The 15,909-nt window shown below is 39.2% G+C and overlaps 1 long non-coding RNA gene across 1 annotated transcript in view; it reads right to left on the bottom strand.

Annotated features, from left to right (window-relative positions):
• LOC110840140 (uncharacterized) overlaps positions 1 to 15,909 on the bottom strand; it is a 45,127-nt gene that overhangs the window by 24,731 nt on the left and 4,487 nt on the right. The window contains exons 3-4 of the long non-coding RNA XR_015537529.1: positions 14,685 to 14,771; positions 12,816 to 12,999 (exon numbers count right to left, since the gene is read on the bottom strand). This is a non-coding gene — a long non-coding RNA (uncharacterized LOC110840140). The remainder of the gene's footprint in view (positions 1 to 12,815; positions 13,000 to 14,684; positions 14,772 to 15,909) is intronic.

The following is a 15,909-nucleotide window of genomic DNA, read 5'->3' as shown; positions in this document are numbered from 1 at the left end:
AATTTGTGGACATTAACGGTACTGGAAACGACGGACATTTCAAGGCATGGCGACGTTACAACGATGAATGGCTTATCTTCGACGATAATCACTGTGCCAGTCCAGGTCCGTGGTTCAATTCCCGAACGGACTGAAACTTGAGATGAGGGGTAAACCAGGCTTTGGCATACTAATCTGGTTTATATGAATGAAGGAGGTGTGATTAGATGATACTTGGTACACCTCGCTTCATCAATATTTGAGTGATTTTTCTAAGTTTTGGCTTTGTCCAATGTATCACATTGGGAAAGAGTGGCGCCATCCTGGCGTGTGAAAGTCTCTTCCCCCGACATTCGGTTTAGTGACCGTTGGTTTGGGGCGCCCTAGTAGGTGTGAAGTGACGATTGCCAGATAACCGCTGCTCCACTACGACTCGGACCAATGAAATTTGAATGTGGCTCTTCGGCACGTTTCCGACGTCATAAGTGACTTTTTGGGGGACGAATCGGATTGTCATATTCAATTCAAAATTCAAGAACAGTTACGTTGCGGGAATATAAAAAGCGAGGTTGCGTTGGGGCTCGCTCTCTAAAAGTTCGGTTCTTCAAGGCAAGCAGACAGTTTCTCCTCGATTCATCATATTTCAAGTACAAAATACAACAGCCGAATCATCGCGCTGCCCAAAAATCAGAAGAATAACTTATTGAAAGGAATTAAAAGGTGAAATATTTCCAAGGTGACTTCGGTGTGGTCTGCAGTTGATCATCCCCACAGATTTCATGTCCTCGGCTCACGGCCGCTCCAACTATCACAGTCCCCGTATAATCCCTGAGAGTCGGACAATCTTGCTCGCCGACAAACCCTACACCAATTATTATTCCTTATATCCTTCCGCTTTATATCAAGCTGTAACCGCAAGCAAACCGGGCACGCTACTGGGTTTGATCCCGGGGCAACCAGAGTAAGAAGAAAAACAGTCAGCGGAAGGGCGGTTGCAGCAAGTGGCGCATAAACGTGGGGCTTGAATGGAGAAGCCGATATCGTCACACCCTCAAGGTTAAAGTGAAATCACCTGAAGTAATACATCGCCAGAGGCACGTTGAGGAGTAGGCAACCCGCAAAGCAGAACTTCGATCCGGTGAACGAGGCCCGAACTGCGGACGTCGAGAAACGTGGCGACGCCGCATTGACCATCCACTCGGACGTGCTCACAGACGGGACACCTAGGCTACTGCAAGGTTTGAGACCTGCTATATCTGAGTGCTGCTGCAAAAGGTTAGTAACAAATTCCTTTAAAATAGCGAGCCGTTCCCTCCGAAGCAAAAGACAGGCTGACTGCGGCGAAGTGAGTGAAATTACACAAATTTGTCTGAGGATTTCGGAGAGGAGGACGAGATGACGCCAGGCGCGCAAAACGAAGGCGAAAAACCTTCAGAAGTGACTGTAATTCCTAGTACAGCCGGTCCCAGTAGGAACATGAAACAAACGATCAGTCAGGTCCCACCGGCAGAATTATTGAGCATGATTTGGCAGGCCATACAGAAAAACGAGGAAAGTAGGTTAGAAGGTGATAGAAGGATAGACGAACGTTTTAGAAACCTGCGAAAGGAGTTGTCGAAAGAGTTCAGGTCTGAAATAGATAGGTCGAGCAAGCAGCTTCTTACAAAGATGAGAGATGAAATCAGTGAGTTCAAGAAGTCTGTGGCTACCCTGCGGCAAGATACTCGGCAACAAATTAAGAGAGTGAACGAGAAATTAGTTGACGTAAGCAAGGGTATGTATGAAAGATTAACAAATGTAACAGAGAGCATGAATGAGAATGTGAGTGAGAGGTTAACATCACACATGTCGGAGGTAGAAAGTAACACTAGGGACATAGTGGTTAGAGAACTTTCAAATTTTAAAGAAAGAGTTACTGAGGAGAACCTAAATTTCATGCAAGGGAGAGCAGACATACTTACTACAAACAACGATTCAAAATTAGGTGAAATGTCGTCCCGACTTGAGAAGCTTCAAGAAAGATTAGATACAGCTAGTTGTAATCGAAATATTGGTCAGTCAGCTGTAGAGAACCTATGGAAGCAAGGAAGGTCATCTTTAAAAATAAATGTGAAAGGAGCTTCACTTGAACAAAAGAACTCTGGCAGTCGAGATAAGCTAGTTCGAGAATCAGACGATGCACCGAGCACCTCTAAATTCCGAAGAGATGATGACGGAGACGAATCCAGTTCTAATGACGGAGACGAATCCAGTTCTAGAGACGGAGACAAATCCAGTTCTAGTGAATGCCCCTCAATTGTACCAACATGTGGTACGATCCATCGTCGGCTGTGTCGAGTTTACGGCGAGCAGTCGAAACAATGGATGCACACTCAATCACCGAACAAGCCCAAAAAATTCAAACAAACATTTTCGAACAAAAAAATTATGGCTACAGTGTTTTGGGACCGCAAAGGAATTTTGCTTACAGAATTCATGGAACCAGGGACGACAATAACATCACAGGTTTATTGTGAAACGTTGATAAAGCTTAGGAGATCAATCCAGAATAAAGGACGTGGGATGCTCACGAAGGGGACTGTTCTTCTGCACGACAATGCGCGGCCCCACACCGCCGCTCGCACAAAGACTCTACTCGACCAGTTCAAGTGGGAGATTTTCGACCATCCCCCTTACAGACCTGACTTGGCGCCGAGTGATTACCATCTTTTCCTAAAAATGAAGGTCTGGCTGGCTACTCAGCACTTTGAAAGTAATGAGGAACTCATGGATGGAGTCAACAACTGGCTGGGCACCTTGGCGGTACCGTTCTTCAAAGAGGGAATAGATAAGCTGGTGTCACGATACGACAAGTGTCTGAATGTGGGTGGCGACTATGTTGAGAAGTAATGTATGTATGTTTGTAACTTTTGTATATAATAATTTTTTTTTCACTGTATTTTGTTTTTCTTTCCTACTCGATCGGAGGTTAATTTTTGAATTGCCCTCGTATAATTGAAAAAATATTTTATATCTTAATTGCGTCATGTTTGTGTTTTATTGATACCATATACAACGAACGCATAAACAAAATATTGCATTAAATGACAGCAACATCTACGTAAACAACCCAATATTTAATGCTTTACAGTTCATCGACCCAACCCCCTAAACAACTTTCACTCAATATATATAGCCATACGCGACACACACATCTCAGTTGCAGTTTACCGTCTCTTAATATCGGACACACAACACATCAATTACAACCCGGTATGTTTTACTACATTTTATTATGATTCATTTACATTTTATTACGTTGTATTACGTATTAACTCTTTAAATTATCATATTTCCTATGTCAATATCCAAAATCACGACTTGAAAATTAATTTTACAGATATAAAACATCCAAGTACAACCTCCAAATCAAAAGGAAGAGACAAAAAACTTAAAATTAAACAAATTAAAATAATCAATAAACGCAACGCAAAATGTACAACAGTTTTTAAAATATATTAAAATTGATAGACCTGATGATGATGTGATACACATTGAAACATGTCATCGATACAAAAAAAAAATGTAACAAGATGCAGCGTCTACTGAGAATGTTATAATTTTAAATAATTTTAAACAACATTATTATAAGTTTGTGTATAGACGGAAAATAAAAATATTGTATGAAAAAATATACATGAAAGATTTCATGTGCCACTCATCCTTGGAGGTTCGTCTGAACCCAAGAGGTAATTTTATTGTTGGGAGGAATGTCAGTGGCAAGACTGCAATAATTGCTGCTCTTGTACTTGGTTTGGGAGGTAACCCAAGAGCTATTAAGAGACACACCACTTTGCAAGAATTTATAAAGAAGGGTAAAGACACTGCGACCATTGAGATAACCCTGAAGAATACTGGTCACCTTAATTACGAGAGAGAACAATATGGTGACCATATAATTGTAAGGAGATGCTTCAATGCAACTGGTCGCAGCACATATGAAATAAAGTCAGAAGAAGGTGAATTCATTTCCAGGAAAGAAGAAGAACTTGACAAAATTGTTTCTGCATTCAACATATAACTTGACAATTCTGTAACAATTCTGAATCGGGAAGATGTCCGGGAATTCCTAAACAGTGCAAGACGCCTTGGCTTTTCTAAAAAAACTGGAGACAATGGAGCAAGCGGATACAGACAAGGGAAGGTGAAATATGGGCTTATCGCCGCACGGGACTAATCAGAACCAGTCACCCAACTACCGCCAAAACAATAACAAATTCCAACGCAACAACCATTACGTTAGGAACGTGCGTTACCAAGGGAACCCACATCGCGAAAGGAATGGGACATACCAGCCTAATTATGCTCCTCGGGGACCGTATATGTCAGACGGAGACGCTGGCCCGAGTTCGCGCACAACCAGTCGGGATGAATCAAACCCAAATCAACTAAACCCACGAGCGCCCACTTTCGACAACGAGGCAGGGCAGAGGCATGACCACGAACAAAACAACGGCCGAAATCATTCGGAAAACGATCGCAGGATGATGTAGAGGGCCGGACATTATCCAATTATCAGGGTAGGAACCCAGGTCCGAAACTGAGTCCGAGGCTAGGAGATGAAAATTTGGGAGTGTGTGACGTGAATCACGCAAGTGAGAAATTCAATGTGGAATTCGTAGGAGACGCCGATAACGTCACTGTATATTACATTAATGAGGGAAATCTTCAAGGTTGTCCTCACGTAAAGATACAGATAGGAAGTAGAGAAATAGTTGTTCTGATTGACAGCGGAGCAGAAGTTAGCGTGATGTCTGAAGACCTGTTTAACTCTTTGACGGAAAGTGGCTTAAAGTTCCTGTTTATTCCTGCAGCAAATTGTGTGAGGTCATCCGCATGGCAATCAAAATCAAAACGAATCAGAAAACAAGCTTGGATTGAATTCGGATTAGGGCGTGACATATATGAGCTGAACTTCATGATAGCGCCACAGTTGATGACAGATGCAATATTGGGGGCTAATTTTTTGGTTGAGTACCAGGTAATAATGGATTTTGCTAATAGGAGTTTTTCAACGAAGAAAGGAGATATTGTAACCAGACACAATTTCTTTTTCAATGCGATGGCAGGGGGAGGACGAGAAAGTAGGTCGGTATCGAACCCGGATAGCTTAGCAGATTTTCCACAGCCGCTGCAAACGTTAGATCAAGACCGATCTCGACTAGGCTTGAATGTTGTAGGCACTGACCTTCGAGATCCTGATATTCCTGAGGGCTGAGGCGACGTATTAGTGGTTGTTTTGATAAATCGTACGATGCGCACGGGGAGGTAAACCCTTTGTTGCTTGGAGTTCGTCGTGAAGACGTGAATGTTGAAGATAGTGGGGTGCGGTTCCCCGGCACTTTAAATATTAGTAGAGTTTACGAGAATCCTGAGGAAGGATCAGATGCTGTAGTCCAGCATTATAATTGTTATAAGACTTCGAAGGATGGCTCGGCGCTTCAGGAATACAACCACGATTCGGATATAGAGCAGGGCGATGCTAGATCTGTTTCAGTCCAAGAACTGCGTGCAAAGGTGAGAGAAGCTGTAGGTCTGTGTGAGAACGAAAGGGAGAGGTTGTTTAGGATGCTCCTAAAGTACAAGAATTCTTTTTCTACACGGCCGGGAAAGTGTTCACTGAAGTAGTATCGTTTCGACGTCACGAGCCCGGAACCAATAGCGGGTAGTAGTAGACCCATTCCGTTTTCAGTAAGAGCTGAAGTACGAGCTCAGATAATCAAACCGAATGAGGTTCACGATAAAAGACGTCATCGACCTCCGACATAGCATGTGGGAACCAAGGAATAAAGATTTGTGACCGAAGACCATACGCGAGATCCACAAGGAATCTTAATGGATGTTAAATGAAATTGGTTACACGACACCTCTTCTGAAATACGAAAGAGAAAAAACACTGACAGCCCAAGAGTGCGACACTTCAATAATTGTAAATTTTAAATAAATGTTTTTACATTATTAAGGTGGTTGTTTGGATTTCTCTCTTCTGTTTGCTGCCACGTGGTTTTAAATAGTTAGTTCTTGTTAAATTGTTTCTAATTAAATATGAATTATATATTTAAGAATATTAAATAATAAACATGTTCATAAACTTTCCTGTTCCTGCTAAGTAGTTTTGAGATAATCTCCTAAAAACCGACAACATTCCACGACAGTCACGTGAGCATTGGTCACTCTTCATGGTGAGTCATTTCCCTTCAACCTGGAAAATCAGCAAGGACCGAACTCTTTAAGAAGGTTTGTTTTGGTTCCCTCTCCACTCGCTCAAGAGGGTTTTCCCATTTCGATGTCCAGCATGGACAGGAGTGGAATGGCAGGAGGGTAAGACGTAAAGCAGTGCTTCCCAAACTTGGGTAAATTACCCAAAAAGGGGTAAAAGTGGTTTTTCCTTGGGTAAGGACACACCTCGGAAGGAAAACATTCGGGAAGCAGTGACGCAAAGGCAAGATAAAATGCAAAAATAAGCATACAAACAAACTGGCACTAGTGCCAAACGCGTTTTGACCTCAAGAGGTCATCATCAATATGTAACAGATCATTCAGTCAGTCGAGTCATCTGAAGAGACATTAGAGCATGTAACATGGATAGTGTCCATGTTTCTGTGTGTGTATGTGCGCTAAACAGAGTGATCTCAAGAATCATTAATGTATGTAATAGTGTTTTTACTATAATGGGTGTAATACGTCGTTTCATTCTCAGGGTACTCTGTGGAGACATAATTACATACACAGCATCCGTACCACGTCATTTCTGCTTCGAGTTTCTGAACAAATGTGGAATATACGCTCTTGAAAACATTTCTATGGTTCAATATTATGTAAACAGCACCCACTGAAGGGCTATCATGTCTGAATTCTTTGAGACAATGAAAAGACCTATCAGATAGGAAGGGGCTCCTATCAAACCGAATGAGGTTCATCATAAAAGACGTCATCGACCTCCGACATAGCATGTGGGAACCAAGGAATAAAGATCTGAGATCAAAGACCATAAGCGAGATCCACAAGGAATCTTAATGGATGTTAAATGAAATTGGTTACACGACACCTCTTCTGAAATACAAAAGAGAAAAAACACTGACAGCCCAAGAGTGCAACACTTCAACAATTGTAAATTTTAAATAAATGTTTTTACATTATTAAGGTGGTTGTTTGGATTTCTCACTTCTGTTTGCTGCCACATGGTTTTAAATAGTTAAATTGTTTAGTTCTTGTTAAATTGTTTCTAATTAAATATGAATTATATATTTAAGAATATTAAATAATAAACAAGTTTGTAAACTTTCCTGTTCCTGCTAAGTAGTTTTGAGATAATCTCCTAAAAACCGACAACATTCCACGACAGTCACGTGAAGTGAAGTCGTTCTTTTATGAGCATAATATTAGTAAACGTGATGAGGAAAACATTTTTAACGTGGAAAGGGCTCTGTTTGGCCTAAAACGTAAAGTTTCGACAAACCAGTTGTCCATTAAAGACTTTTTTGGTAAAAAGAAGTAACTTTGAAAGAGAAACATTCAGATTTCTTTTTAAAATTTTTAATGCTTTCCCACAACTATCGTTTTCCCGTATTCGGACACCTTCTATTATTCGTAACAGAACTATATAATTCATGGTTGACTAATGGATATTTTCCAAGAATGTGGAAAAAAATCAATAATAATGCCCATCATTAAACCAGGCAAAGAAAATAGTAAGGAAATGTCAAAATACAGACCGATTAGTCTGCTAAATGTTGCTGGCAAAGTGTTGGAGAAATTACTTATTGACAGAATCTTTCACCACAAATAATTTGATGAATAGTAATCAATATGGATTTACCCCTCAAGTGGGAACAATAGACACAGTTTCAGCAGTTAAAAACTTCATTGAGAAAAATCTAAACAAAAAGAACAGTGTTGCCCTAGTGAGTCTTGACCTAAGAGGAGTGTTCGACGTGGCCTGGTGGCCAAGTATCCTCCTTAATTTGAAAGAGCTTAAATGCCCAAAGAATTTGTATGAGTTCGCACAACATTATTTTAACCACAGATCTGCAACATTCTCAGTCAATACATACGAAGTTACGAAACAGGTTGGCAAAGGTTGCCCGCAAGGCTCCTATAGCGGACCTGGCTTCTGGAACATAATGTATAACTCACTCCACAACCTGAACTTTTCAGAACACTCTCTGGTCGTTGCATTTGCTGATGATTTAATAATTCTATCAAATGGCGCGAGCGATACGGAAGCAGAAAATTATGCCAATGCAGATGTTAGAAGAATAGAAATATGGGCAAAACATAACAAAGTACAATTTAATGATAGCAAGTCTATGACCATGCTGATTACAAAGAAAAGGAAATCTGCAAATAAACAAATCAATATTTACATAAACTATAAACAAATTAAACAAGTCAATGAAATAAAATACCTGGGAATACATTTGAATAGCAAATTCAATTTTGACAAGCATATAGAGAGTATAACAGAAAAGACTATTCAACTTATACACATGCTGACGAGAGCAGCAAAGCTGCAGTGGGGTTTAGGCCACAAAGCTTAGACAACAATATACTACGGAGCTATTATACCTATGCTGACATATGGAGCTCCTGTTTGGGAAGAAGGCATACAGAAAGAGATAAACTACAGAGAGCACAAAGGCTGGTTAATATTAAAATAGCAAAAGCCTACAGAACGCAATCATATGAAGCCTCATGTGCCGTTGCCGGGGTTAAGCCTATCTGCATTACTATCGAAGAAGCAGTGCAGATATATAAAACTACACACGGACTGAAAGATGACTCTACCGAGTACGAAGCACCGTTAAACAAGAAGGAACGGCCTCATCCTGTGGAGAGAATAACTCTTGATGAAGTGAAGGACTTAAATAAATACACTGTGGAAATCTATACAGATGGAAGTAAACACCAGGGAATGGTGGGTGCTGCTGCTATCTTCAAAAATGGAGAACTAATTCATAGCTTTAAAACGAAGTTACACGGTCACTGCTCAAACAATCAAACAGAACAAATCGGAATTCTAGAGCCTTTGGATGCAGTAACAACTTTAAGGGAAATCAGCATTGAGGAAAGAATAGTAGCGGTGTACACAGATACTAAAAGACAACTTGTAATATTATTAAATAAACAAAGGGGGAAGGGAGTAAAAAGTGGCAAAATGAGTGGAACGTCACCAATAAAGGAGCAGGATAAAATGCAAAAATAAGCATACAAACTGTTTACACTATAAATGACACTAGTGCCAAATGCGTTTCGACCTCAAGAGGTCATCAGTGGCAAAAAGGGGGAATTAATTCATATAATATAATCAAAAAACGCTTCACAAGCATAGATGACGCAACCACTGCTTGCTGCAGACCAGCAACGGCCACCAGACCAGTGAACTAATTGCTAAGTACAGAATACAATACACCAACTCGTGTGAAACCAACATCTAGTGAAGTGTTACTTAATATGGTTTTGTAAAGAACTCATCTTTATGATCTGTTTGAAACCATATTTTATTGATTATATTATATGAATTAATTCCCCATTTTTGCCACTGATGATGACCTCTTCAGGTTGAAACGTGTTTGGCACTAGTGTCATTTATAGTGTAAACAGTTTGTTTGTATGCTTATTTTTATATTCCAATACACTACACGGTATGCAAAGTTTTAAGATTAGATAAAATGTGCTAAGTTTGTTTTTTGTTCACGCATTGAGCGTGCTGAAAACCATGAGCTAACTTGTTTGTGTTGTTGTTTGACCACTATTCTGCAGTAGCAACTGTTTCATATTTATAAATTGTGGGTTCAATTAATAAAAAAAGAGCCACCATGTCTGGTAAGAGAAGTGTATTAAAAACAAATGGAAGTGAATGTTAAACTAAAAACTTACGTAGGTCTATTACATTAGAAGATGGACACAATTTGTAGAATAGATGGTAGTGATACCTGTCCTAATGTGTGTAGAACAGGGGTCCACAACGCGGAGGTTATACTGAATAATGAAGGCCGTTCAACCATGAACATTATACAATCAAAGCACAGATCTCAACTAACTGATGCTCATCTTGACGATTGCGAGCAGCAACATCATCCTACACTCCCAAATTTGAAAAACTGGCCGATGAAATGCAGTGCCAAACATCACACTAGCTTCCCACTTGAGTAATAATAATTGTACTTATAAAATTACGTATTTTTGATTGCACGGTATCTTGTATCATTAAACGCCATGTTGTTTTGTGTATTATTTGTCCAGAGAAAAGAAAATTTGGCTTTGTTAATTGGTTGGTGCCCGCCACGATCTCATAAACTCTCATATGTGCCCGTAATCACAAAAAGGTTGGGGACCACCAGTGTAGAAGAATGAAATTGCCTCCTTCGAAAGTGACTACCATAATGAAAAATTTAGATAAAATAAAAGAGTCAATGCAACAGGCTACGAAGGTAAATGCAACGCAAGTGAGTTATAGCAGAAGAAAACATTTAGAAAAAATGGAGAAATTACTGTCCCTATGGGTGGATGACATGAATCAGAAAAACATTCGCTTGACTCAAACTGCTATCACGGGTAAGGCAAAGTCAATTTTTGAGGACCTTAAGATAAAAGAGGATGGATAGTAGAGACATTCTTAGGAAGCAAGCTGCTTTATGTAATTCAAATCTCGCACTAAATGTCACAGTGTGAAAATAAGTGGCGTAGCATTAAGTGCAGGTGCAGCATATCAGGCCATTGCGGAGGAGGGCGATTATCCTCCTGATCTCATCTGCCTGCCTGACACAGAAGAATCACTTTTCAAAGTTTTATTCTGAACAGCCACTGTAGTTGATTTGGAACTTCATCTCACCCACTAGAACATTTCATTGTGCTTTCTCCTTGAAACCTGGCTTAAAAGTGATGATCAGTTGGGTATCTGCATACAGATTATCGCGTCAGCATGGATGCGATAACACATTCCAGTCGCTGATCAGTTGTAAGTTGAGAGACATTTGTTACGCGTAATTAAAGTATGATAGCTTCCAAAAATTTAGTGTGTACTTAGAATGAATTACTATAGAACACATGTCTAGTTAAGTGATGATAAAACAGAAGCTAAGGGAAGTTATTCTAGTGGTGCCCAGTGAGCAGCACTTGCGCCCTGAGGAAGGCCAATTCCTCACCATTACAGCCCTGATGAAACTGACCACGACCTCCGTATTTCGGACTTGACTCTACCCAATTCTATACTCATGCCATAGGACCATTGTTACTAAAAGACCTTACTGATGGCGGCAGCATGAACATGACGATAATATTAATGCTAGGTCGGTCACATTTCTTGAATTCTTTTATGCATATATATAAATCTCGAATATTTCCGTTTCTATAATTAGATTCGAGTTCATGCTTTGTCTTTAGGTAACTGATTTTCTTCTTCCTAAATGTTCAACTGTTTTCACATGTTAGATTTTGCAGATTGTCTCCACTGATTTCCCTTGGGTTTTGCAAACAATGTAATTTATCCTGCTTTCATTTGTCTGTTATTTTGAGCACTTATCATTACTCTGCTTTAGTTTGTAATGATCAATCTCCAGGTCTAAAGTTCATCTGAGCTCAAAAAATAACGTCTTTGGAAAATAAGCAGTGTACAACATTAAAGGTTTCAGTAAACATTGGATATGTACCTGTTATCCTAATAAGCAGCTGCTAAAATTTTTTTTATCATGTCGCTTCACAACCACTCGACCCCTAAGACTCATTTGCACTGCCCTCCCCCTGACCACGGGTTGAGTCGCTAGGTCTTGTGAGCTGGATATATCAAGTTTTTATGAAGCAAGAAAACTGTAATACAGCTTGTGATTAGAGGTAAATTTAGGGAGATTAGTTGTAAATATTGAGATATGATGGTCACAGACAGAAGAATGTTACTGAGAAAAAAGGGGCTAGGAAATTTATGCACAGGACACTGAAGTTGGTATATGGCTATAAGAGGTTAATGCTTAAGGGAAGTCGGTGCACGAATTTTCGTAGGCCAATATATTGGCGTACTTTCTGCATGAATATGGACAGAGTTAATACTGTGAAACCCAAATTGCATTGTCATGGCTTGTAATTTTTCAAATAATTAAAATGAGATTAGTTATATTTCACAGATTATAGGGTGCTCTGATGGAAAAGTATTTCAAGTTATCAGCCCAGTACTAGTACAAATTTTTTCATGATGCTCAGCAGTATCAGATTGAATTTCCATTTCATTCTTGGAACAAGATTACAAAAATAAGTTCAACAATTTCTATTAAAAAAGAGAAATCCACCAAAAAAGAATGTCCATTTTTACAGCCCAAACAGGACTGACCATAAATATATCCCTGTATGTAATGCAGAAACACACGAAGAAGTTAAAAGAAATACAGTTGAACTTATAGTTCAGAAATACCATAATCATGAAAAGAGCAAGAACTAGGCACACAGATGTGCATAACAATTAGCACATGACACTAGCAGTGCACCTGGCCCCATTGGATAGCTCATTGCTCCTCAGTTATTCTATTCTGTCCCCACTGCCAAGTCAAAATGAAGCTTTCGAATTTCTCAAAAGACATTCACCCTGATGATAGCAACATAAGCATCTGCCGAAACATTGGAAGACCTTTAACATTCTACACTGCTTACTCCTTAAGGCAAAGTTACACATTGTAAAGTCCAGTTACAGCTTACTGTGATGGAGAATCCACGGAAAAGCTGAGGGTTCCTGCAAGCACTTTCAGGAGAGGCGTTGAAGACGATTCTTCTTCACCAATCTGATGTTTTCATCCATTCAGAACACTGACCTTTGTTGTTGGTTCCATGGCCCTCTGCAGTCTTCTGAACCGATGACATGTCACCTCCTTCATGATTCCCTGTCTTCCTGTCATTCCTAATGGATTTTCTACTCCTGCCACCGTGTTGAACACCCATCCTGCTGGCGTCGAAAGCATCCTCAGGATGATGTTCAGAAATCACAAGGATTGGTAACTGTCGGTACATACAGAGGATACTAATAACAAATTCTGAATAACATTCCTTTTTGGGCAAAATACACACTAATTATTATTATTATTTTAACACAAGAATTTTGTATAAAGTAAGCTAGAAGTGTATGAGGATGTCGTAAATACCTGGACAACTTATGGCACTAGTGATGGAAGACAGCACCAGATAATTCATGCACAGTTTTATGAATGAGAATACTCAAACTTGCATTAAGAAATTCGCAGTGTGGACAAAATATCTGAATGCAAGTGTTCACAGTCATTATTTATGAGTAAATAAACTACATTTATTTCAAATTGTACCTTAATTCACAAAACTTTAACTTAATTATGTAACTTGAAACACGAAATTCTGTGAACAGATAAACCAATTCTATATGCAAAATTTCCAGAGCAAAGGCTGAGAGACACTGAGAAAATATTGAGTGCCAAAATGATAAAATAAACCTAGCTAGTGAGCACCTTTACAGGGGAGTTAGTGCATTTATGAGTGCAGGTACTCACATCAGATATCTGTCCCTCACGCCAGTTCATAGCCCGTCTTATATATGCATCGTAACATTGTATGGAAGATCAATATTAAAATCTCATTTTTACTAAATGTGTCTCAATACTACAGTGAAGAAATCTCAGTCCAGACAACACCTACACCCATTCAGATTGTTCCTGGTTTTCCTCAATTAGTTAATTAAAAAGACAGAATACTATCTTAAGTGATGCAAAATGTTCTTCCTTGCACACCATTTACAGTGCATCTATCACTGATCAGCTTATCACAAGACGCCATATAATCCGAGTTATTGATATTGTTGAAAATAAGCCATAACACTGAATGGGGCAAACCAACAGAAGAGCAGGCAACACAAAATAATATTGCTGGGTGAAAATTCAGAGCACTGAGAAATCAATAGCCCACTCTACTCTGTCATTCTAGCGCATGACGCACGACTGTACAAACATTGTGTTTTGAGTCACTATATTCACCAATCGATACTAAGATGAGAACAAAAATATCATTTGAGACTGCTGAAACCATGCGTATTGCAACTGCATATCTGTAAGTAGTTAAACAGGTGGCTTAAATTAACAGAGAATGAAAAATATCAAGAACTGATGGTTTTAAGAGAATAAAACTAATGAAAAGTCACAGAAATTTTTATGATAATTGGAACAAACAAATGAAAGGCCACTGAAACAGTCAAGATGTCCTTGGAAGGACATTTGAAACAGTAAGGGAATGGAATAATGCTTCATATTTGTAAATGTGAGATTACAGGCCGCAGTACACTTTTATGCAACACCGCAAAGGCACATTAGTTTGAACTGATGTACAGAAATTAGAGGAACAGAGTTTCTCTATGTGAAATTTGAAGTTCTCACAGCATTTTGAAGATGGTGATGCCATATTTTTGGAGAAAATGCCGTGCGAACTTGTAGGGTGATACAAGCTTCTAAGAAGCATTTACTCTCTCCATCATCAGGGCTGATGATGTAGACAGTAAGTTTCTCTTAAGTGTAAGCACCTACTTGCACATTTGCTTGGCGTCACAATCTAGAGTACCAACATCAAAACAGAGTTCCACTGTCGGGACAGAAATTAAATTGTAGAAATGTTGGTTAACAACTGATGTAAGTAGGTTGCTTCTAAAATTAAATAACATATCTCACCTGGTTTTTGAATGGTGCAGCATGAGCTTCACGTTTAATTGCAGAAGCCAATGGGTGACTTGATTACTGCATCATGAAATTCACATTCTGTACACAAAAGAGAAAAAAAACATCAGTCAGTTCCTTGCAGTAGTTTGTTCTACGAACACCGTCACACTTCTTATGGGGTGTTTGCACTATAACAGCAACTCAAGTGTAAAGAAACTTTTCTTGCACTTGGCATTTCTCATTCAACAGAAATATCCAGTTCCTTCCAGTCATCACAACTTGACTTTGCTGCAACCTGCTGTTAAGTCATTTAACTAGAGTCATTTTCTACTAACTACTAGTCACACCTTGACTTCAGTTGACGGATGCTTGTTTAACTGTGGCCATTTCACCTGCTTCAATAGGAAATGTTGATCTGGAATATAATTTAATGATGATCTCAGCAACCAAGAGTTGGTTCTGTGAGACTACCAGGAAATTTCAAGTCTGGTGTGACCTGTTTAGGTTGAGTTTCAATTGCATCAGTGTGAACACTCCTTAAATACCAAACACCAATTTCAAGTAACTTTCAAGCAAGAAGATGGAGCAGAAGAATCAAACAAAATATACGTGGCAACACAGCTGTTCCCTGGTTTTTTATTCAATCCATTAGTTTACTGTAGTTTCTGACAATACATAATAAGACTTTGGGTAAACTGCTCGACTTCTTCCAAGTTCCATCTGAATTGCACATTCTCCCAGTGAGGGAAGGTTTGCAGAATTACATTTATCAGTGCAGTGGAGTGACTCTCCACATGGCTGGTTAATATTTTTGTTATGAGTAATGCCAAATTATTATTGCAATACTTTTATAGGATTAATGTAGAAGACAAGTCAGGAAACCAGGAACTGGCCCATTATCACAGTATACCACCGTAGTTAACAGAACTAGAACATCGGTTACTGCTGACATCCACAAGACACACTGGGCCAGTGGAACTACTTTATACCAGCAAACACTAAGCATAAATTACAATAATAAAAGTTTAACACTCCATGTAAAGCTGGTCCCAAGTTTTATTTTAGCATTGATAAACGAGAAACATCAGAGCTACATTACGCATGGCAACAGTAGATTTTATACAATCCACAGACCACTATATATTTTAAATTATTGATTTTAACTGTGTAATATTTGATTTTAATATTTCTACATTTTGCATTACTGTTATTATTGAGAAGGGAGGCAACTGCCTGT

Source organism: Zootermopsis nevadensis, unplaced genomic scaffold (genome assembly GCF_977971745.1).
Source record: "Zootermopsis nevadensis isolate Lab colony 2312 unplaced genomic scaffold, Znev_1.0 Znev_ptg000028l, whole genome shotgun sequence".
NCBI lineage: Eukaryota > Metazoa > Arthropoda > Insecta > Blattodea > Termopsidae > Zootermopsis > Zootermopsis nevadensis.
The sequence above is the reverse complement of the archived record's forward strand: the minus strand, read 5'-3'. Positions and strand labels throughout refer to the sequence as shown.